This window comes from Hyla sarda, chromosome 3, assembly GCF_029499605.1.
Source record: "Hyla sarda isolate aHylSar1 chromosome 3, aHylSar1.hap1, whole genome shotgun sequence".
Taxonomy (NCBI): domain Eukaryota; kingdom Metazoa; phylum Chordata; class Amphibia; order Anura; family Hylidae; genus Hyla; species Hyla sarda.
This window is the reverse complement of record NC_079191.1, coordinates 409,019,184-409,042,091: the sequence shown is the minus strand read 5'-3', so window position 1 is coordinate 409,042,091 and position 22,908 is coordinate 409,019,184. Positions and strand designations below refer to the sequence as shown.

Here is a 22,908-nt window from a genome sequence, read left to right as displayed (position 1 = left end):
GAGTGATTATAAATGCAGCAACAAAATTATTGACAGAGAGTTGGGTAGGATGTAAGGAAGAGGAAATAAAAGCTTATTCAGTTCATTACAAATTGCTTAAGGGGGTATAAAATATTAGAAAAACGTAGTTGCTCCCTTGCAGAAATAGCGCCACCCTTGTCCATGTGGTTATGCCTGGTATTTTGTTCCCTTTCAATCAAGTGAATGTGGCTAAATCGCAATGCCCATGCAATAACATTAACCCAGGAACAATTGCGACACTGGTTTGGAAGAAGTAACCATGTTTTTCTAATCTTGAAAAATAAAAAAAACATTTACTACTTAAAGGGGTACTCCAGAGGAAATAAAAGTGTTTTCAAATCAACTGGTGCCAGAAAGTTAGACTGTGGTCAGACTGGAAAGAACTACACAACTTTCTCTGGAGCATACAGCAGCTGATAAGTACTGGAAGGATTAAGATTTTTAAAAAGAAGTAAAATCTGTATAACTTTCTGGCACTGGTTTATTTGAAAATATTTTTTCCTTCGGAAAAGTACTTTAAAGGGGTTGTAGAAAGTTTCCATATGCAGTATTAGAGCATATGAATACTAAAGAGGAGATTCTCCAGCCTGGGATCGGTCTACACCAGTCTTGCAGTGGAGGACATAGCATTACACAAGGTAACCCAACGGTTTCACAAACATGTGTCAACTAATTTTCCGACTCATCATTAAGGAAATCATAGTATAAGAAGAAGCAACACCCCTTCAACCGCACCACCCCTCCCCTGATGTCTGGTGTCGAGGTTTTCTGTACGACGAGCAGTGATCTTCAATAAATCCTAACAAAAATGCAAGATTATCGGTAAGTGCCATGTTTTATTTCTATCTTTGATGAGTTCTACTTCTACTCAATTTAACTCGGTCACCAGAGAGGATTAGTGGCTAAATTGAGACTGAATAGTAGCAAGCCTGTAGTGCCGTGATCACCTTCTATCAGTTAGTGACAATAGATGTGATGCTTGAGTTTAGTTTTTTTTTTTCTCGCTCTTGAACCTGGCAACCAAATAGACTAAGCTTTCTTGATGGAGTCACAGAAATGACTTATTTGGCCCCACTCCAACTAAGTATGGCTGACACAACTTCCCAACTTCCCAGGTAAGTGTAGAGCAGGTGCTACCGGCTTATGATCTTTAAAGAGGACCTTTAGTCTCTTCCAGAAACATTTACCGCCACTATTTACATTTACCGCCACTACTTTACCGCCTCTTGTTCACCAGTTGTTAGTGATGGTAACGTTTGCTCCTGATATGTTAATAAGACTGTTAAATGGACTGTTCAGTCCTCAATGGGGAGATAGCTCATCTTCCTGACCAATTGAGAGCAGTAGTGACTGCCCTATTGACAATCCACAGACTGCAACAATGTTGATAGACCTTCAAGAAGTGATCATCATTGTTCAGACGTCAACAGGGTATGAACCTTCAGAACTGAGCTCTGGTGACCACTCAGTTGACCGTCTATGTCTTCATTAGCAGATCTGATGCCGAAACTCACGGGGGGGACACTTTCTCACTCATATCTAATGGGCAAAAAATATATGGTCAATAATACCAGTTCATGTTTTACATCATACAAACACGGCACTTTTGTATTGTGAGACATTGTGGGTGACCAGGTGACAGAATAAATATTCCCATCATATATAACAGTGTGATTAATTGTAGGAAAACCGTGGTCTATTGTCACGTATGAGCAGAGAATCAGTGAAGTGTCGCAGCCCCTGTCTATTGCATATCCAGCTTAAGCGACACATTTACAACCCATGAAGATAGTCCATACCTAACTAAAGTTTGGGGACATCAACAAACCTCAAAAACACAGTAAAGGGTCAGGGGAAACAGTTAGCGGTAGCAGAGGTATACAAACACATGAACTAATACAGAGGGGAACAAACCAACAGATACATCAAAGTAAACAAGCCGAAGTCAGAACAGAAAGGACTAGAGAGATGGCAAAACAATAAGTGAAGGGTTAACCAGGAAACACAGCCAAAGTCAGAATGCAAGAATACAAGATGCAATACAAATAAGGCTAGTTTCAGAAATTACTTCTTTCACAGGCAAGGTGTATAAGCACACTTCTGGATTATATAGGCAAGCTGCAGGGTATGGACTAAAAGAGCACACAGGATTGGCCAGAGAACAACCAGACAGGAAGGCGTGGCCACAGCAGCCACAAGCTTTGCCAGAAGCTAAAAAGGTTTAACTCTTCGGGCAAAACTGGAGTGAGTCGTTACAGTATCCTTTTCCTTCCGAGGGGCCTCAGCACCCTTAACAACCTGAGAGGGCAAAGGTACTGACTTCTGACCTCTTCCTCAATATCACATTACTCATCCCCCAGATCACAATCCTGCCCTGTATGCTCATTGCTTCTCTCAGATTCAGATACAACATAAACACTTTATACTGGCTTATTAACACCCCCAAATCCCAAATCAGTTTGGACTGTAAACAAGTCAATGCCACCCAGAGGGATATTGCCAGGCTTAGCTTTTTGGGAAGCGAGACAAACCTGTGTGCCCAAGTGGCCCCTGCATTCCTGGATATATCTAGTTGTATATAATTCCTAGTTTACCTGTCTTGTTCACATAAATTATATTTGCTGTTAATCTTGTTTTAGTTCTTAGGCTGTTGTTTGTACGCTATATTCCTGTTACTATGTTTCTCTGATGTCCGTTTTTTGCTACTTTGTATTCCTGCTGCAATTCTGTATTCTTTTTTTTTTATGTGTGTCTCCGACCTGTACAGTACTAGTTTATTATTTTCACTATGATGCCTCTACACCTTAGTTAGCAAAGGGACTGGTGTCCAGTTGCGAGCCGCCATTAGGGCAGTTGTGCAAGTAGGCAGGGCAGCTAAGGGCTCACTCTTCTCTGGCATGACATATCTATTTTTGAAAACCCAAAATGATTCCATGATTGCAAAGGTTTATAATTTATTTCTTGCTATTAGTTCAATCAATGGGTTATAATTTTAGTTTTTTTAATAACACAATAGCTATAAGGATTAAAAAAAAATTCCAGCCAAAAGGCAGCCAACTGTAAACAATATGTACAATCAACAAATTTCGAGAATGTTAGGTCCAAGTCTGTTTGTATCAAAACAATGGGAGAGAATTGAGTTCAGACGGTAATCATTTCATTTTGGAACGATACTTGGAACTTGGATCGATGGTTTTTTGGGACCCAGATGGTCTGGTTAATAAATCTGCCAATTACAATTAGGAATTATTATAAATGTTTAACGGCAAATACACAAAACAGTCCACAGTCTCTTGCCCACCACATCAGTTATTTATGCTAAATTAATTTTAAGAAAACCCGTGTAATCCAATTTATTTGTGTTTTGCCTTGAAGACATGTCCGTGTTTTACATTTCAATAACTAATACATTTTAATAATTACATATGTTTTAATTGAAGCCAAAAATCCTTAAATATGTTTAGCCCCTTCATGCTTATTTCATAAATTGCTTGACAGTTTCCTTAAAGTGGTTATCTAGTGTAGTGGGGGGGGGAGTCAGAACTTTGAGAGTTAGCAGCATTTAAAAAATATAACTTTTACTTACCTCCTCTGCTCCAGGGGTGGCACCGGTGACCCACTCCGGTCCCCAGCTGTGATCCTCTTCCTTCCCGAAATTGTGACGCTTGGGCTTGGAGTGATGATGGGGTCCAGAGTGTCACACTGCCCCTCAGCCAATTACTGGCTGCATCAATATTCCGCTTTGACCAGAGATTGGGGCAGTGAGACACTTCAGGCCCTGGCATCACAATTTAATAAAAGGAAGACAATTGCAGCCACCACTGGAGCACAGGAGGTAAGTAAAAGGCCTTTTTTGATGACACATCCCCCTTAAAAAAGTGAAAACTTTAAAACCACCAATGAAGGATACAGATTTTTAAAAGATTGCCTAACAAGGACTTGATGGACATTTCCATCAGGAGATTCCTAACAAGGTTTCTCCCCAATAGTCGAGGAAAGTCATCGTCCAACATAGCTCTTTTGGCCAGAGTTGTCTACAGAGCAATAATGCCTATTTTATGTGTAATTTATACTGTGTACTCCATAGCACTTCTCGGCCTTTTGGTTAAGATCAAGTGTAGTATCTGTTCTTATCAGTGGTCCTAGTCCAGTCACTGAGAAGTAATGGATGTCTGTGTGAAGAGGACAAGTGTACCGGGGCGTCCTGGGGCTAGTGCCACAATATCAGCTCGATGGCTGCCTTGATGAGACGCGCTCCCTCTGGGTCTGGTCATTTGGCTGGGGGTGTACAGCCAAGGTACACTGGTGGTGACCATGTGGTCCCAGGTCTCACTGGGGATGATCCTTATTGAGTGGCAGCACTGGCACCATAACCTCTTCACCTTAGGCCCTTCACCCTTTTGATTCATGGCCTTCTGGCTAGCATCAGAGACATTTTTATAGCTCTGGCTAGATGTTCAGGCAGTATTGGACTGTACACATGCATTTGCTTATGTTTGTCTTTTTTTTTACAATGCCACTTTTGCATGTTTGTGTGTCACAGGATGATCAGGGTGCAGTAGCCCTTCTGGTTGTCCCTCCTGTCTAGGGGAGGTGTGTATGGCCATTAGGTTGTGCACCTCCCTACTACCCCTCGGTAAAGGTATTCCTGCGCAAAAGTAATTTAGATAAATAACTTGTGCACAGTCATTTCTCATGAAGGTGCCAAGAACTGTAGAAGAACATGGGGTTCATAATCCTAATCGAAACATGGAAGTGCTATGATTTGCTCCTCCGTACAGATAACTCAGATTGAATTCAGAACAAATCAATGAGTTACAATACAGATATATAGACGACATAACCATGAGAAGCAGATTAAGCAAAACTATTGTATACATTGCTATCTACAGAGCAATGGCGTCTGCATGGAAAGCATTGACTACAATCCATGTCATGGCAGTGTTTTTCAAACAGATGTCTCCATCTGATGCAAAACTACAACTCCCAGCATGCTGAGAGTTGTAGTTGTGCAAAAGCTGGAGGAACACTGTTTGGAAACCACTGGTCTATAGTGATAAAACCTCTCATTTTCTTTAATGTTAGTTTTCTTAAATTCAGCTTAACTTGTTTGCAGAACACAACCCCCCAGGCTGTTAGTTATGCGCGGCAATGCTTTGCTTTCAGGATGCACTAAATCAAATGCCTAGAAAGTAATTTAGAAACAATTACATCACAGGAACACCGATTCCTTGATAAATAGCGGCTCCTGAATCAATGCTTGCCTCTCACTGATGAAGTGGCATACATCACACCGTGGTGCTAAACAGCTTACCTTAACCTTTTTCTTCAGGTATTTTACTTCATGTAATGTATAGAAAATCGTTCTTATTAAAGGGGTACTCCGGTAGAAAACTAATTTCTTCAAATCAACTGGTGCCAGAAAGTTATACAGATTTGTAAATTACTTCTATTTAAAAATCTTAATCCTTCCAGTATTTATCAGCTGCTGTATGCTCCAGAGGAAGTTGTATAATTTTTTCCAATCTGGCCACAGTGCTCTCTGCTGACACCTCTGTCCGTGTCAGGAACTGTGCAGAGCAAGGGCAAATCCCTATAGCAAACCTCTCCTTCTCTGTTCAGTTCCTGAGTACCCCTTTAAAGGCAAGGCCTGTAATGGGAGAAACTAAAACTATACAGCGTCCCTCGATTACGGTGAAGCTCTAATAGCAACTACCTGCAGCAGCAAATAGAGGGAGCTCTATGCATATATCTCCTATTGCAGTGGTCTCCAAACTGTGGACCTCCAGATATTGCAAAACAACAACTCACAGCATGCTATGACATCTACAGTTTGGAGAACACAGAATTGGAATACCTCTTCAATAGCAATAATGTCAGTCTGTCACTGTCACCTAGGTTTAGAAGGACCTCCAATACACAGGTGACAGACGGACATCAACCCCAATCATTAACACTACAGACCATATAAGTGGTTACAGCACAGTTACATCCGGTGACTCACGGGTGGATGCACTTTATCCAGAGGAAGAGCCTGGATATTTTATTTCCATCATTTACACTTTCAAAATAAAAGAAAACAAAAAAAATGGCATCTGCAAAAGTTAGGGCACCCTGCAGAATTTATAGCATGCACTGCCCCCTTTGCAAAGCTGAGACCTTCCAGTGGTGTCATGGATTGTTCTCAATCATCATCTGGGAAGACCAGGTGATGTCAATCTCAAAGGTTTTAAATGCCCAGACTCATCTGACCTTGCCCCAACAATCAGCACCATGGGTTCTTGTAAGCAATTGTCTAGAAATCTGAAACTGAAAATAGTTGACGCTCACAAAGCTGGAGAAGGCTATAAGAAGATAGCAAAATGTATTCAGATGTCAATATCTACAGTTCGGAATGTAATTAAGAAATGGCAGTCATCAGGAACAGTGGAAGTTAAAGCAAGATCTGGAAGACCAAGAAAATATCAGACAGAACAGCTTGCAGGATTGTGAAAAAAACTATTCAAAACCCATGTTTGACTGCACAATCCCTCCAGAAAGATCTGGCAGACACTGGAGTTGTGGTACACTATTCAACTATGAAGAGATACTTGTACAAATATGGTCTTCATGGAAGAGTCATCAGAAGAAAACCTCTTCTACGTCGTCACCACAAAAATCAGCATTTGAACTTTGAAAATGAACATATAGACAAGCCTGATGCATTTTGGAAACAAGTTCTGTGGACCGATGAGGTTGAAATTGAACTTTTTGGCCGGAATGAGCAAAGGTACGTTTGGAGAAGAAGGGGAACAGAATTTAATGAAAAGAACCTCTGTCCAACTGTTAAGCATGGGGGTGGATCAATCATGCTTTGGGGTTGTATTGCAGCCAGTGGCACAGGGAACATCTATGGATTACATCAAGAGGCATAAACAGAAGGTTTTGCCATGGCCTTCACAATCTCCTGACCTCAACATAATTGAAAATCTATGGATAGACCTTAAAAGAGCAGTGCGTGACAGACAGCCCAGAAATCTCAAAGAACTGGAAGATTTTTGTAAGGAAGAATGGGCAAAGATACCTCAAACAAGAATTGAAAGACTCTTTGTGGGCTACAAAAAGTGTTTACAAGCTGTGATACTTGCCAAAGGGGGCAGTACAAGATATTAACTCTGCAGGGTGCCAAAACTTTTGCAGACGTTTTTGTTTTCTGTTATTTTGAAAGTGTAAATGATGGAAATAAAATCTAACTTTTGTTGACATATTATAAGAATGTCTAATCTGTAATTTAATGCCTTTTGGATATTTTTCCATCTTTCCTTGGCTTCTTTATGCACATTAATACAAATTTTTACCTGGGGTGCCCAAACTTTTGATCCCCACTGTATATTACATCCAATACAATATCACATCAAACTGACCTTATACTGATGCATGTTATAATTTTCAAGCGATCTACACCAGACCTTTTGGCTGGCGATGTTTAATGTTCTCCCAGGGACGGAAATCAAAGTGATTTAAAATAAAATTCTAAGTGTAAAAAGCAATGAATAAGTTCCACAATCTAAACAAGAAGTCTGTGGACAAGATTAGAAGCTGCCATACATAGACTGCAGCTCTCCGCTAAGCCTCTAAAATTACATTCCAAAGCTCATTTTATGCAAAGAAAGACAAAGTATCAGGAACAAGAGAGGAGAAGCTTTTGTACTTTTTGCTCTTATGCCGCCTCTTAGAAAGTAATAATGGATATTCCTGCAATGGGTTCTGGGTATTTTAGAAGCTTTAGAGGTGCACTTATTCAAGATGTCCCTTTCGCTAAGAGGATTTTAGGTTTGTAAAAATGTACAAATATAATCAGGATGATTACTGCACATTTACAAATGAACGTTCAGCCAACAAAGCTTATGAAAGTGTATGGCCGCCTTTAGGGTTTCTTCACTCTGAGGAATTTCCTTGCTGGATTTCCTCAGTGGATTTCCTCAGTGGAATTGGTGTTAATTTTGATGCCAAAATTAACCCCTAAATTCAAAGTTCCATTGACTAATGCCCTTTTCAGTCAGATTCCTCCATAAGGATGAATCGATGAAGCACTGTCCATAAGAAGTAAGTGAAGTGAAGTTCTACACTTTACCCAGGTTTACCCCAGGAAGATCCTTGTCCAGTTAGCTTGAGAAATTAGGAGTAGCTATATATATTTACCATAGACATTCTCAAGTACAAGTACCAAGCTGTGGAGAAAAATATCTTCTAAAAGCATAGTCTGCAAACAATACAAAATATTAAAGGGACGGTGGCTAGTTTTCAACCGAAACTGTACTATGAAGACTTGTGCAAATTCATTCAACATTCAAAGTATCTGCATTATATTGTACAGCTTCAGTGGCTCAGTAAAGTCTACAGTTATTCACCAAAACCCTGGCTACCAGAAGTATTTTTTTCCTGGGCTTTGTGTTAGGGAAACAACTTCCTTTGAAAAGGACATTGTGGGGTCTACTGAGGAACTTTGGGTAACACCGCTCAGCCAAGGGACACATCAGGGTCTACTACCCTTACCATCAACCCACTTACTACCATACCCTGAGAACAAATTTAAGGGGTAATCCACCCCTAGACATCTTATCCCCTGTCCAAAGGATAGGGGATATGATGTCTGAACGCGGGGGTCCCGCCACTGGGGACCCCGCAATCTCGTCTGCTGCACCTGGCTTTCTTTTAGAGTGTCAGATGCAGCGCCGGAGGCTTGGGACATCACAGCCTCTCCCCGCTCGTGACATCACTACCACACCCCCTTAATGCAAGTCCTATAGACCACGCCCCACATCGCCAGTCATCCAGCACGGAGCAAAGTTTGCTCCGTGTACCGGATGTTTGGGGTGCCGCAGCCGAGTACGCAGGGGGGGGGGTCCCCAGCGGCGGCACCCCCTTTGGATAGAGTATAAGATTTCTAGGGGTGGAGTGCACCTTTAAGACCTTTCATCTCTGTCCTTGATATGTCCATGTACATGTCGACAGATTCCACAACATAGTAAAGAGATTATCATGGTATCATAATGATCTGGCGCTATATAGTAGTACTATCCAAACACAAGATGTCAAAATTATCACTGACCCTGGCATCTGCAGCTTGAACTGGTTGGCAGCAGAGAGTTCCTTGATCCCTGGCTGGCAACGGAGTTTTATTAGATTCATGCCGTTACTCCAGAAGTTGTCAATTACTGCACCGCTGCCCATGGGAGCATCCACACTCACCAGTGCAGCCAATGCACATCCTGCTGATTTTGAGGTAAGTCCAAGTGTGATGAAGGGTTAAACCTCCATTTGCCAAATATACGTCAGGAGGATAAGAGCCGGGAGCTGTTCTAAGCCTTTTCCACTAATAAGTCAAATATGAGGAGAGAAATATCTCCAGAAATAAATGACACATATCACAACTCCGGCAATGTAGAATGTGATGAAGTAATCACTTTGGACTCTTCAGACGGTCTTTGAAAACATTTTAGTCTTTTTAAAGCAAAAAAATACAAAACAGATAAATACTTAGCAATTGTGCCACACAGCAAAATGTAACATAAAAAAGTTTAGACTGGAGGTTTTAGGAAAAACCTTTTCCCCAGCCGACTGATTACCTGGATAAGAGATGAAATAAGAAGCAATAAAAGGTTTATAGAGAAAGTTCTGGCAAGTTCGGAGCACATTGTTATAAGGTAAATGGTTCCTACAAGGCTTCAGATAACGCAAAAAGAGATTATTGTAAAATGTGTAACTTTAAGATAGAACAACACACCAACTAATACAAGGTATCAACATTATCTTGTACGCTTTTTTTTAAATGAAATGTATTTTTAAGTGTACTTATACTTTATTCAAGAGGAAAATCCAGCTACCATGGTGCAAGTACAATAAAACTTAACGTTTACAAAGGATAGGTAATTTAACCCTTACTCGCCTCCATTTGCCAGGGTCGGTGTTTTTGTTTAAAGTCCCATACAAGTCTATCGGAAATATATGCATAACTTCCAAACGGCTGGAGATATTTCGATAATACTTGGTCACATGTTACTTATATATCCACTTAAAATATAGGATAGTTAATTTAACCCTTAACTACCCCGATTTGTGAGGGTCGGGGTTTTGTTTAGGAGGACAGGATAGGAGGTCTAAATCGGAGGTCGGGATAGGAGGTTGAGATAGGAGGTCGGGATAGGAGGTCAGGATAGGAGGTCGAGATAGGAGGTCAAGATAGGAGGTCGAGATTGGAGGACGAGATAGGAGGAAGGGATATGAGAACGGGATAGGAGGTCGGGATAGGAGGGCAGGATTGGAGGTCGGGATAGGAGGTTGGGATAGGAGGACGGGATAGGAGGATGGGATATGAGGACGTCATATGAGGATAGGATAGGAGGTCAGGATAGGAGGTCGAGATAGGGGGTCGAGATAGGAGGACGGGATAGGAGGATGTGAAAGGAGGATGGGATAGGAGGTCGGGATAGGAGGTCGAGATAGGAGGACGGGATAGGAGGTCGAGATAGGAGGACGGGATAGTAGGACGGGATAGGAGGACGGGATAGGAGGACAGGATAGGAGGTCGGGATAGGAGGATGGGATAGGAGGTCGAGATAGTAGGACGGGATAGGAGGTCGGGATAGGAGGTCGATATAGGACGGGATAGGAGGACGGGGTAGGAGGACTGGATGGGAGGTCGGGATAGGAAGTCGAGATAGGAGGTCGGGATAGGAGGTCGAGATAGGAGGTCGGGATAGGTGGACGGATAGGAGGACGGGATTGGAGGTCGGCATAGGAGGTCGAGATAGGAGGACAGGATAGGAGGACGGGATAGGAGGTTGAGATAGGAGGTCGGGATAGGAGGATGGGATAGGAGGTCGAGATAGAAGGACAGGATATGACGACGGGATAAGAGGTCGAGATAGGAGGATGGGATAGGAGGTCAGAGTATGAGGACGGGATATGGGGTTGGGATATGACAACAATATATGAAGACGGGATATGAAGTCAAAATCTTTCTCTGTGGATTTTCCTCCACAGCAAGGATTAGCAAGGAAAACCCGGGCAACGCCGGGTACTCAGCTAGTTAAAAATAAAATTCTGTGGTAGAAGTGAGGGGTGACATGTCACTTTAAAATCGAAGTGAAATGCCACTTTAAAGTGACATGCCACCACTCACTTCCATCGCAGAATTTTATTTTAAATTGGATGAAGTAAATGTTACGTTTTATTGTACTTGGACCTTGGGAGCTGGATTTTTCGCTTGTTCTCTGTCTGAATGCTATGGGGATAGGCGGATCCCTGCATTCGTACTTCCATAATATCATCCGTCTGTGTGTGGAGTCTCCAAGCGGTGAGCTGATCTATTTCCCTTCTGTACCTGCTATACTTTGTACAGTTACTGATGCAGAGAACCATAGGGGTTGTTTCTAGAATTTGCCATTGTTATGAGTCACATTTTGTTGACTGATCTGTTTTGCTTCTCTAAAGCATTATTGTCAATTTTACATATTTTTTTAAATGTTAAACACTATAATTTAGGGGTCTCGGTGCTGAAGCCCCCACCGATCTCTAGATATAGCCGTAAGGAGCACAATCTGTCCCATTGCAAGACACAGGTTCCATTATAAATCTATGGAACCCATTTCCTGCAATGAGATGAATCGAATGATGCAAGCCAGGAGTGAAGCGCTTCTCATGCTACTGTATATCTCAGAATTGGTGGTGGTCTCAGCACTGAGATGTTGTCTGATCAAAAGCCCCTAGACATTTTATCCACTATCCAAAGGATAGGGGATAAGATGTCTGATCGTGTGGGTCCCGCCACTTGGGACAGCCGCAATCTCTCCTGCAGCACCCCCGTTCATTAGCTCTCCCCCCTTGTGACGTCACTAGATTTATAGGGACAGAAAGTTGATCCAGAGATTTATTCTGATGCCATATTTGGAGTCGGGAAGGAATTTTTATCTCTAGTATGAGTTTTTTTTTTTTTGCCTTCCTCTGGATCAAATCAGTAGGGACTAATTAGAGTTATAGGTTGAACTTGATGGACATTGGTCTTTTTCAACCTTTTTTTATGCCTGCTTCATACTCATTCTGTGTCTTTCAGGAACTACTTGCCTCACTGATGCTTGGGGCCTTGGGCCTTTAATTTTTGGATGTTTAGCAGTAGCTAAATACATGCTTAATGCAAATTTCAACATTGATCTTTAGTGAAGGGGTTATGAAACCCTCTTGGGTACTGCGAATGCTTGCTCCTGACTCATCCTGTGTCTTTCAGGAACTTCTTGCCTCACTGATGCTTGGTGCCTTGGGCCTTTAATTTTTGGATGTTTAGCAGTAGCTAAATACATGTTTAATGCAAATTTCAACATTGATCTTTAGTGAAGGGGTTATGAAACCCTCTTGGGTACTGCAAATGCTTGCTCCTGACTCATCCTGTGTCTTTCAGGAACTTCTTGCCTCACTGATGCTTGGTGCCTTGGGCCTTTAATTTTTGGATGTTTAGCAGTAGCTAAATACATGCTTAATGCAAATTTCAACATTGATCTTTAGTGAAGGGGTTATGAAACCCTCTTGGGTACTGCGAATGACTGCTCCTGACTCATTCTGTGTCTTTCCGGAACTACTTGCCTCCCTGATGCCTCAGACCTTGGGCCTTAAATTTTTTGGATGTTTAGCAGTAGCTAGATATATGGTTAATGCAAATTTCAACATTGATCTTTATATGTAAAGGGTTATGAAACCCTGTTGGGTACAGCGAATGCTTGCTCCTGATTCATCCTGTGTCTTTCAGGAACTTCTTGCCTCACTGATGCTTGGTGCCTTGGGACTTTAATTTGTGTATGTTTAGCAGTAGCTAAATACATGCTTAATGCAAATTTCAACAATGATCTTTAAATTCTCGGCATTCTGTCAGGGCCATGGCCTACCCCGCCGGGGCCGATCCGAGGAACTCACTAAACCATCCAATCGGTAGTAGAGACAGGCGGTGTGTACAAAGGTCAGGGACTTAATGAACCCGAGCTTATGACCCTCACTTAGTTGGAATTCTTCTTTCATGGCAAATAATTGCAATCCCCAATCCCTATCACGAACATGGTTCAGCAGGTTACCTGCATCTGTCGCTTGAAGGATACACACAGGCTGGTCCGTTCAGTGTAGCGCGCGTGCAGCCCCGGACATCTGAGGGAATAACACACCTGTTATTGCTCGATCTCACGATTGATGGTGCAATGTAAGGGGTTATGAAAGCCTCTTGGGTACTGCTGATGCCTCCTCCTGACTGCTCCTGTGTCTTTCAGGAACTACTTGCCTTCATGATGCTTCTGGGCTTGGCCCTTCAATTTTAGGATTTTTGAAATAGATACATACTGACACGATGCCGGCTGGCAGGTAGTGGATCCTCTGTGCCAGAGAGGGATGGCGAGGACCGCGCTAGTAGACCGGTTCTAAGCCACTACAGGTTTTCACCAGAGCCCGCCGCAAAGCGGGATGGTCTTGCTGCGGCGGTAGTGACCAGGTCGTATCCACTAGCAACGGCTCACCTCTCTGGCTGCTGAAGATACTGAAGATAGGCGAGGTACAAGGGAGTAGGCAGTAGCAAGGTCGGACGTAGCAGAAGGTCGGGGGCAGGCGGCAAGGTTCGTAGTCAGGGGAGATAGCAAAAGTACTGGTACACAGGCTATTAAACACACAAGGAACGCTTTCACTGGCACTAAGGCAACAAGATCCGGCAAGGGAGTGCAAGGGAGGAGACTAGATATAGCCAGGGAACAGGTGGGAACCAATTAAGCTAATTGGGCCAGGCACCAATCATTGGTGCACTGGCCCTTTAAGTCTCAGGGAGCTGGCGCGCGCGCGCCCTAGAGAGTGGAGCCGCGCGCGCCAGCACATGACAGCAGGGGACGGGAACGGGTAAGTGACCTGGGATGCGATTCGCGAGCGGGCGCGTCCCGCTGTGCGAATCGCATCCCCAACGGCCATGACAGAGCAGCGCTCCCGGTCAGCGGGACTGACCGGGGAGCTGCAGGGAGAAAGACGCCGTGAGCGCTCCGGGGAGGAGCGGGGACCCGGAGCGCTAGGCGTAACAGTACCCCCCCCCTTAGGTCTCCCCTTCTCTTTTTCGGGTAACTGCCTCCCCTGGGATGAGGACACCGGGAAAGGATGGAGGGATTCCTCAACGGCAGGCAGAACCGCAGGAGTAGGAATGGGGAGAGAGGGCAGAGGGCGAGACCTGGCACGGGGCAGTGTGACACCAGGACGAGGGCCATGAGGGGACACAGAAGCTTGCCTGATGGAACTGGGAGGGGGGAGGGGCATTTCCTGTGGCAGGCAGAGTCCTTAATGACCTTAGGGGGACCGGATACAGGAGGAACCACAGAGTTACGGCAAGGGTTACTGGGAACCGGTTTTAGACAGTTCTTGGAACAAGAGGACCCCCAACTCTTGATCTCCCCAGTGGACCAATCCAGGGTTGGGGAATGAAGTTGAAGCCAGGGAAGTCCAAGGAGAATTTCCGAGGTGCAATTGGGGAGGACCAAAAGTTCAATCCTCTCGTGATGAGATCCGATGCTCATAAGAAGGGGCTCCGTGCGGAAACGTATGGTACAGTCCAACCTGGCTCCGTTGACCGCGGAAATGTGGAGTGGCTTGACAAGACGGGTCACCGGAATACGGAATTTATTCACAAAGGACTCCCGAATAAAATTCCCAGAAGCTCCAGAGTCCAGGCAGGCCACTGCTGAGAGGGGAGAGCTGGCTGAAGTGGAAATCCGAACAGGTACCGTGAGACGTGGAGAAGCCGACTTGGCATCAAGAGACGCCACACCCACGAGAGCTGAGTGCGAGCGTGCGTTTCCCAAACGTGGAGGACGGATTGGGCAATCCACCAAAAAATGTTCAGTACTGGCACAGTACAGACAAAGATTCTCTTCCTTACGGCGATTCCTCTCTTCCAGGGTCAGGCGAGACCGATCCACTTGCATGGCCTCCTCGGCGGGAGGCCTAGGCGCAGATTGCAGTGGAGACTGTGGGAGAGGTGTCCAGAGATCTAAGTCTTTTTCCTGGCGGAGCTCTTGATGCCTCTCAGAAAAACGCATGTCAATGCGAGTGGCTAGATGAATGAGTTCATGCAGGTTAGCAGGAGTCTCTCGTGCGGCCAGAACATCTTTAATGTTGCTGGATAGGCCTTTTTTAAAGGTCGCGCAGAGAGCCTCATTATTCCAGGATAGTTCAGAAGCAAGAGTACGGAATTGTATGGCGTACTCGCCAACGGAGGAATTACCCTGGACCAGGTTCAGCAGGGCAGTCTCAGCAGAAGAGGCTCGGGCAGGTTCCTCAAAGACACTTCGAATTTCCGAGAAGAAGGAGTGAACAGAGGCAGTGACGGGGTCATTGCGGTCCCAGAGCGGTGTGGCCCATGACAGGGCTTTTCCAGACAGAAGGCTGACTACGAAAGCCACCTTAGACCTTTCAGTAGGAAACTGGTCCGACATCATCTCCAGATGCAGGGAACATTGGGAAAGAAAGCCACGGCAAAACTTAGAGTCCCCATCAAATTTATCCGGCAAAGACAGGCGGAGGCTAGGAGTGGCCACTCGCTGCGGAAGGGGTGCAGGAGCTGGCGGAGGAGATGGTTGTTGCTGCTGTAGCTGAGACTGAACTTGCTGTAGCTGTGACTGTTGCTGCTGTTGCTGTGACTGGAGCTGCTGTAGCATGGTGGTCAAGTACGACAGCTGGTGCTCTTGTCGGGCGACCAATGTAGGGAGGTCGGCGGCAGCTGGCAGAGGAACTTCAGCGGGATCCATGGCCGGATCTACTGACACGATGCCGGCTGGCAGGTAGTGGATCCTCTGTGCCAGAGAGGGATGGCGAGGACCGCGCTAGTAGACCGGTTCTAAGCCACTACAGGTTTTCACCAGAGCCCGCCGCAAAGCGGGATGGTCTTGCTGCGGCGGTAGTGACCAGGTCGTATCCACTAGCAACGGCTCACCTCTCTGGCTGCTGAAGATACTGAAGATAGGCGAGGTACAAGGGAGTAGGCAGTAGCAAGGTCGGACGTAGCAGAAGGTCGGGGGCAGGCGGCAAGGTTCGTAGTCAGGGGAGATAGCAAAAGTACTGGTACACAGGCTATTAAACACACAAGGAACGCTTTCACTGGCACTAAGGCAACAAGATCCGGCAAGGGAGTGCAAGGGAGGAGACTAGATATAGCCAGGGAACAGGTGGGAACCAATTAAGCTAATTGGGCCAGGCACCAATCATTGGTGCACTGGCCCTTTAAGTCTCAGGGAGCTGGCGCGCGCGCGCCCTAGAGAGCGGAGCCGCGCGCGCCAGCACATGACAGCAGGGGACGGGAACGGGTAAGTGACCTGGGATGCGATTCGCGAGCGGGCGCGTCCCGCTGTGCGAATCGCATCCCCAACGGCCATGACAGAGCAGCGCTCCCGGTCAGCGGGACTGACCGGGGAGCTGCAGGGAGAAAGACGCCGTGAGCGCTCCGGGGAGGAGCGGGGACCCGGAGCGCTAGGCGTAACACATACATGCTTAATTTAAATTTCAACATTTATGGTGCAATGTATTGGGTTATTAAACCCTCTTGGGTACTGTTTTTTCAAAAGTTTCTGATACTATTTTTGGTAATAAACTTGAATTTTCCAGAGTACTAACCATTACACCATGGAACGCTTGTTGTGTATGATTTTTTTCATTTACATTTTCAAAAATAATACGGAGAGGGATGAACTCTGCTTCTTTATTTCAGAAAAAATTATTTTAGAGAAGAATGTCTTTTGGTGGTCCACCGTCCTGCATTATAGAGTCTTCTGGACTCTTGGATATGCGCTTGTTCTTAAACAAAGGTACAAAAACAAACAATGGCCGGTCAGGGCAATGGAGACGTTGCGCCTACATCTCATGGCCACATGAGCCCTGTGGGTGCTTCTGACATTACGTCCTTTGTTCCCACACGGCAGGGTCCGGGACACAAATTTTGATCTAAATTTGAAAAAATAATTTGACATTTCAATGGTCTCCTCATGCTTCAGCCCATTCCAGGCTGCGTCATTCAGTTAATATATAGGTAGCACCCACTGTCTTAAATTTTCGTAAAAATTTTTCCTCAAAAATGTTTGTTTTTTTTTCGTAGGGATTGTAAAGCTTTGGTGCGTACTCGTGCATCAGCCAACTCCAGGCTGTGTCATTGAGGCAATATATAGGTAGCACCCACTGTCCTAAATTTTCGTAAAAAACTTCCATCAAAAATGTTTGTCTTTTTTCGTAGGGATTGTGAAGCTTTGGTGCGTACTCATGCATCAGCCAACTCCAGGCTGTGTCATTGAGGCAATATATAGGTAGCACACGCTGTCCTAAATTTTCATGAGCATTTTTCATCAAAAATGTTTGTCTTTTTTCTTAGGGATTGTAAAGCTTTTGTGCGTACTCATGCATCAGCCAACTCCAGGCTGTGTCATTGAGGCAATATATAGATAGCACCCACTGTCCTAAATTTCCGTAAAAAATTTCCATAAAAAATGTTTGTCTTTTTTCGTAGGGATTGTGAAGCTTTGGTGTGTACTAATGCATCAGCCAACTCCAGGCTGTGTCATTGAGGCAATATATAGGTAGCACACGCTGTCCTAAATTTTCGTAAAAATTTCCCGTCAAAAATGTTTGTCTTCTTTCTTAGGGATTGTAAAGCTTTTGTGCGTACTCGTGCATCAGCCAACTCCTGGCTGTGTCATTCAGGCAATATATGGTTTACTGATAGCGCTGCTGGGCCTGGGAATTTCAAAATCTCTCATAGGTAGCACCCGCTATCCAAAATCTTTTCAAAAATTTCGAAAAATGTTGTGTTTTTTGGGGGGGATTGTGAAGCCCTATTGTGTACTCATGAATCAGCCAACTCCAGGCTGTGTCATTCAGCCAATATATGGTTTACTGATGCTGCTGCTGGGCCTGCGTCTGGAAATTTCAAATTTTCTCATAGGTAGCCAAAATCTTTTTCAAATATTTCATAAAATGTTGTGTTTTTTGGGGGGATTGTGAAGCCCTGCTGTGTACTCGTGAATCAGCCAACTCCAGACTGTGTCATTCAGGCAATATATGGGTTACTGATGCCGCTGTTGGGCCTGGGTCTGGGAATTTCAAATTTTCTCATAGGTAGCACCCGCTATCCCAAATCTTCGGTTTAAATTTCTTAATTCATCTTTTAACCCCTTAACGACGCAGGACTTATATTTACGTCCTGCGCCGGCTCCCGCAATATGAAGCGGGATCGCGCCGCGATCCCGCATCATATCGCGTCGGTCCCGGTGCTAATCAACGGCCGGGACCCGCGGCTAATACCACACATCGCCGATCGCGGCGATGTGCGGTATTAACCCTTTAGAAGCGGCGGTCAAAGCTGACCGCCGCTTCTAAAGTGAAACTGAAAGTGACCCGGCTCAGTCGGGCTGTTCGGGACCGCCGCGGTGAAATCACGGCGTCCCGAACAGCTGATCGGACACCGGGAGGGCCCTTACCTGCCTCCCCGGTGTCCGATCGAGATCCAGGCAGGAGCAGTCAAGCGCCAATAATGCTGATCACAGGCGTGTTAATACACGCCAGTGATCAGCATAGGAGATCAGTGTGTGCAGTGTTATCGGTCCCTATGGGACCTATAACACTGCAAAAAAAAAGTAAAAAAAAAGTGTTAATAAAGGTCATTTAACCCCTTCCCTAATAAAAGTTTGAATCACCCCCCTTTTCCCATAAAAAAAAATAAAACAGTGTAAAAAAAATTAAAAATAAACATATGTGGTATCTCCGCGTGCGTAAATGTCCGAACTATAAAAATATATCATTAATTAAGCCGTACGGTCAATGGCGTACGCGCAAAAAAATTCCAAAGTCCAAAAAAGCGTATTTTGGTCACTTTTTATACCATTAAAAAATGAATAAAAAGTGATCAAAAAGTCCGATCAAAACAAAAATCATACCGATAAAAACTTCAGATCACGGCGCAAAAAATGAGTCCTCATACCGCCCTGTACGTGGAAAAATAAAAAAGTTATAGGGGTCAGAAGATGACATTTTTAAACGTATACATTTTCCTGCATGTAGTTATGATTTTTTCCAGAAGTGCGACAAAATCAAACCTATATAAGTAGGATATCATTTTAACTGTATGGACCTACAGAATAATGATAAGGTGTAATTTTTACCGAAATATGCACTGCGTAGAAACGGAAGCCCCCAAAAGTTACAAAATGGCGTTTTTTTTTATTTTGTCGCACAATGATTTTTTTTTCCGTTTCGCCGTGCATTTTTGGGTAAAATGACTAATGTCACTGCAAAGTAGAATTGGCGACGCAAAAAATAAGCCATAATATGGATTTTTAGGTGGAAAATTGAAAGGGTTATGATTTTTAAAAGGTAAGGAGGAAAAAACGAAAGTGCAAAAACGGAAAAACCCTGAGTCCTTAAGGGGTTAAACTTAGGGATTGTGAAGGTCTAGTGCCTACTCATGCTGCTGGCAACTCCAGGCTGTGCCATTCATCCACTATATGGTCTCCTCATGCTGCCAACACCTCCATGCTGTGTCAATCAGCCACTATATGGTCTCCTCATGCTGACAACCAGTCCATGCTGTGTCATTAAGCCACTATATAGTGTCCTCATGCTTCAGCTTCATCCAAGCTGTATCATTCAGCCACTATATGGTATCCTCATGCTGCCAACACCTCTACACTGTGTCATTCAGCCACTATATGGTTTCCTAATGCTGCCAACACATCCACGATGTGTCATTCAGCCACTAGATGGTGTCCTCATGCTGCCAACACCTCCACGCTGTGTCCTTCAGCCACTATATGGTCTCCTCATGCTGCCAACACCTCCACACTGTGTCATTCAGCCACTATATGGTCTCCTCATGCTGCCAACACATCCACGATGTGTCATTCAGCCACTATATGGTGTCCTCATGCTGCCAACACCTCCACGCTGTGTCATTCAGCCACTATATGGTGTCCTCATGCTGCCAACACCTCCACACTGTGCCATTCAGCCACTATATGGTCTCCTCATGCTGACAACCTGTCTATGCTGTGTCATTCAGCCACTATATGGTGTCCTCATGCTTTAGCTTCATCCAAGCTGTATCATTCAGCCACTATATGGTGTCTTCATGCTGCCAACACCTCCACGCTGTGTCATTCAGCCACTATATGGTGTCCTCATGCTGCCAACACCTCCATGCTGTGTCATTGAGCCACTATATGGTGTCCTCATGCTGCCAACACCTCCACACTGTGCCATTCAGCCACTATATGGTCTCCTCATGCTGCCAACACCTCCACACTGTGCCATTCAGCCACTATATGGTGTCCTCATGCTGTCAACACTTCCACACTGTGCCATTCAGCCACTATATGGTGTCTTTGTGCTTCAGCTTCATCCAAGCTGTATCATTCAGCCACTATATGGTGTCCTCATGCTGCCAACACCTCCACGCTGTGTCATTCAGCCACTATATGGTGTCCTCATGCTGTCAACACTTCCACACTGTGCCATTCAGCCACTATATGGTGTCTTTGTGCTTCAGCTTCATCCAAGCTGTGTCATTCAGCCACTATATGGTGTCCTCATGCTGCCAACACCTCTATGCTGTGTCATTCAGCCACTATATGGTGTCCTCATGCTGCCAACACCTCCACGCTGTGTCATTTAGCCACTATATGGTGTCCTCATGCTGCCAACACTTCCACACTGTGCCATTCAGCCACTATATGATGTCCTTGTGCTTCAGCTTCATCCAAGCTGTGTCATTCAGCCACTATATGGTGTCCTCATGCTGCCAACACCTCTATGCTGTGTCATTCAGCCACTATATGGTGTCCTCATGCTGCCAACACCTCCACGCTGTGTCATTTAGCCACTATATGGTGTCCTCATGCTGCCAACACCTCCACACTGTGCCATTCAGCCACTATATGGTCTCCTCATGCTGCCAACACCTCCACAATGTGCCATTCAGCCACTATATGGTCTCCTCATGCTGACAACCTGTCCATGCTGTGTCATTCAGCCACTATATGTGTTACGCCGAGCGCTCCGGGTCCCCGCTCCTCCCCGGAGCGCTCGCTACACTCTCCCCGCTGCAGCGCTCCGGTCAGATCCACTGACCCGGGGTGCTGCGATTCCGCTTCCAGCCGGGATGTGATTCGCGATGCGGGTAGCGCCCGCTCGCGATGCGCACCCCGGCTCCCGTACCTGACTCGCTCTCCCTCGGTCCTGTCCCGGCGCGCGCGGCCCCGCTCCCTAGGGCGCGCGCGCGCCGGGTCTTTGCGATTTAAAGGGCCACTGCGCCGCTGATTGGCGCAGTGATTCCAATTAGTGTCTTCACCTGTGCACTTCCCTATATCACCTCACTTCCCCTGCACTTCCTTGCCGGATCTTGTTGCCATCGTGCCAGTGAAAGCGTTCCTTGTGTGTTCCTAGCCTGTGTTCCAGACCTCCTGCCGTTGCCCCTGACTACGATCCTTGCTGCCTGCCCCGACCTTCTGCTACGTCCGACCTTGCTTCTGCCTACTCCCTTGTACCGCGCCTATCTTCAGCAGCCAGAGAGGTGAGCCGTTGCTAGTGGATACGACCTGGTCACTACCGCCGCAGCAAGACCATCCCGCTTTGCGGCGGGCTCTGGTGAAAACCAGTAGTGTCTTAGAACCGGTCCACTAGCACGGTCCTCGCCATCCCTCTCTGGCACAGAGGATCCACCTCCTGCCAGCCGGCATCGTGACAGTAGATCCGGCCATGGATCCCGCTGAAGTTCCTCTGCCAGTTGTCGCTGACCTTACCACGGTGGTCGCCCAGCAGTCACAACAGATAGCGCAACAAGGCCAACAGCTGTCTCAACTGACCGTTATGCTACAGCAGTTACTACCACAGCTTCAGCAGTCATCTCCTCCGCCAGCTCCTGCACCTCCTCCGCAGCGAGTGGCCGCTCCTGGTCTACGCCTATCTTTGCCGGATAAATTTGATGGGGACTCTAAGTTTTGCCGTGGCTTTCTTTCCCAATGTTCCCTGCATCTGGAGATGATGTCGGACCTGTTTCCCACTGAAAGGTCTAAGGTGGCTTTCGTAGTCAGCCTTCTGTCTGGAAAAGCCCTGTCATGGGCCACACCGCTCTGGGACCGCAATGACCCCGTCACTGCCTCTGTACACTCCTTCTTCTCGGAAATCCGAAGTGTCTTTGAGGAACCTGCCCGAGCCTCTTCTGCTGAGACTGCCCTGTTGAACCTGGTCCAGGGTAATTCTTCCGTTGGCGAGTATGCCGTACAATTCCGTACTCTTGCTTCAGAATTATCCTGGAATAATGAGGCCCTCTGCGCGACCTTTAAAAAAGGCCTATCCAGCAACATTAAAGATGTTCTGGCCGCACGAGAAATTCCTGCTAATCTACATGAACTTATTCACCTAGCCACTCGCATTGACATGCGTTTTTCCGAAAGGCGTCAGGAGCTCCGCCAAGATATGGACTCTGTTCGCACGAGGCGTTTCTTCTCCTCGGCTCCTCTCTCCTCTGGTCCCCTGCAATCTGTTCCTGTGCCTCCCGCCGTGGAGGCTATGCAGGTCGACCGGTCTCGCCTGACACCTCAAGAGAGGACACGACGCCGCATGGAGAACCTCTGCCTGTACTGTGCTAGTACCGAACACTTCCTGAGGGATTGTCCTATCCGTCCTCCCCGCCTGGAAAGACGTACGCTGACTCCGCACAAAGGTGAGACAGTCCTTGATGTCTACTCTGCTTCTCCACGTCTTACTGTGCCTGTGCGGATGTCTGCCTCTGCCTTCTCCTTCTCTACTGTGGCCTTCTTGGACTCTGGATCTGCAGGAAATTTTATTTTGGCCTCTCTCGTC

At 45.7% G+C, this 22,908-nt stretch overlaps 1 pseudogene; it reads left to right on the top strand.

Annotated features, from left to right (window-relative positions):
* The first annotated feature begins 4,106 nt into the window (after positions 1 to 4,106).
* On the top strand, positions 4,107 to 4,216 carry LOC130363331 (U2 spliceosomal RNA; annotated as a pseudogene).
* The last annotated feature ends 18,692 nt before the right edge of the window (positions 4,217 to 22,908 follow it).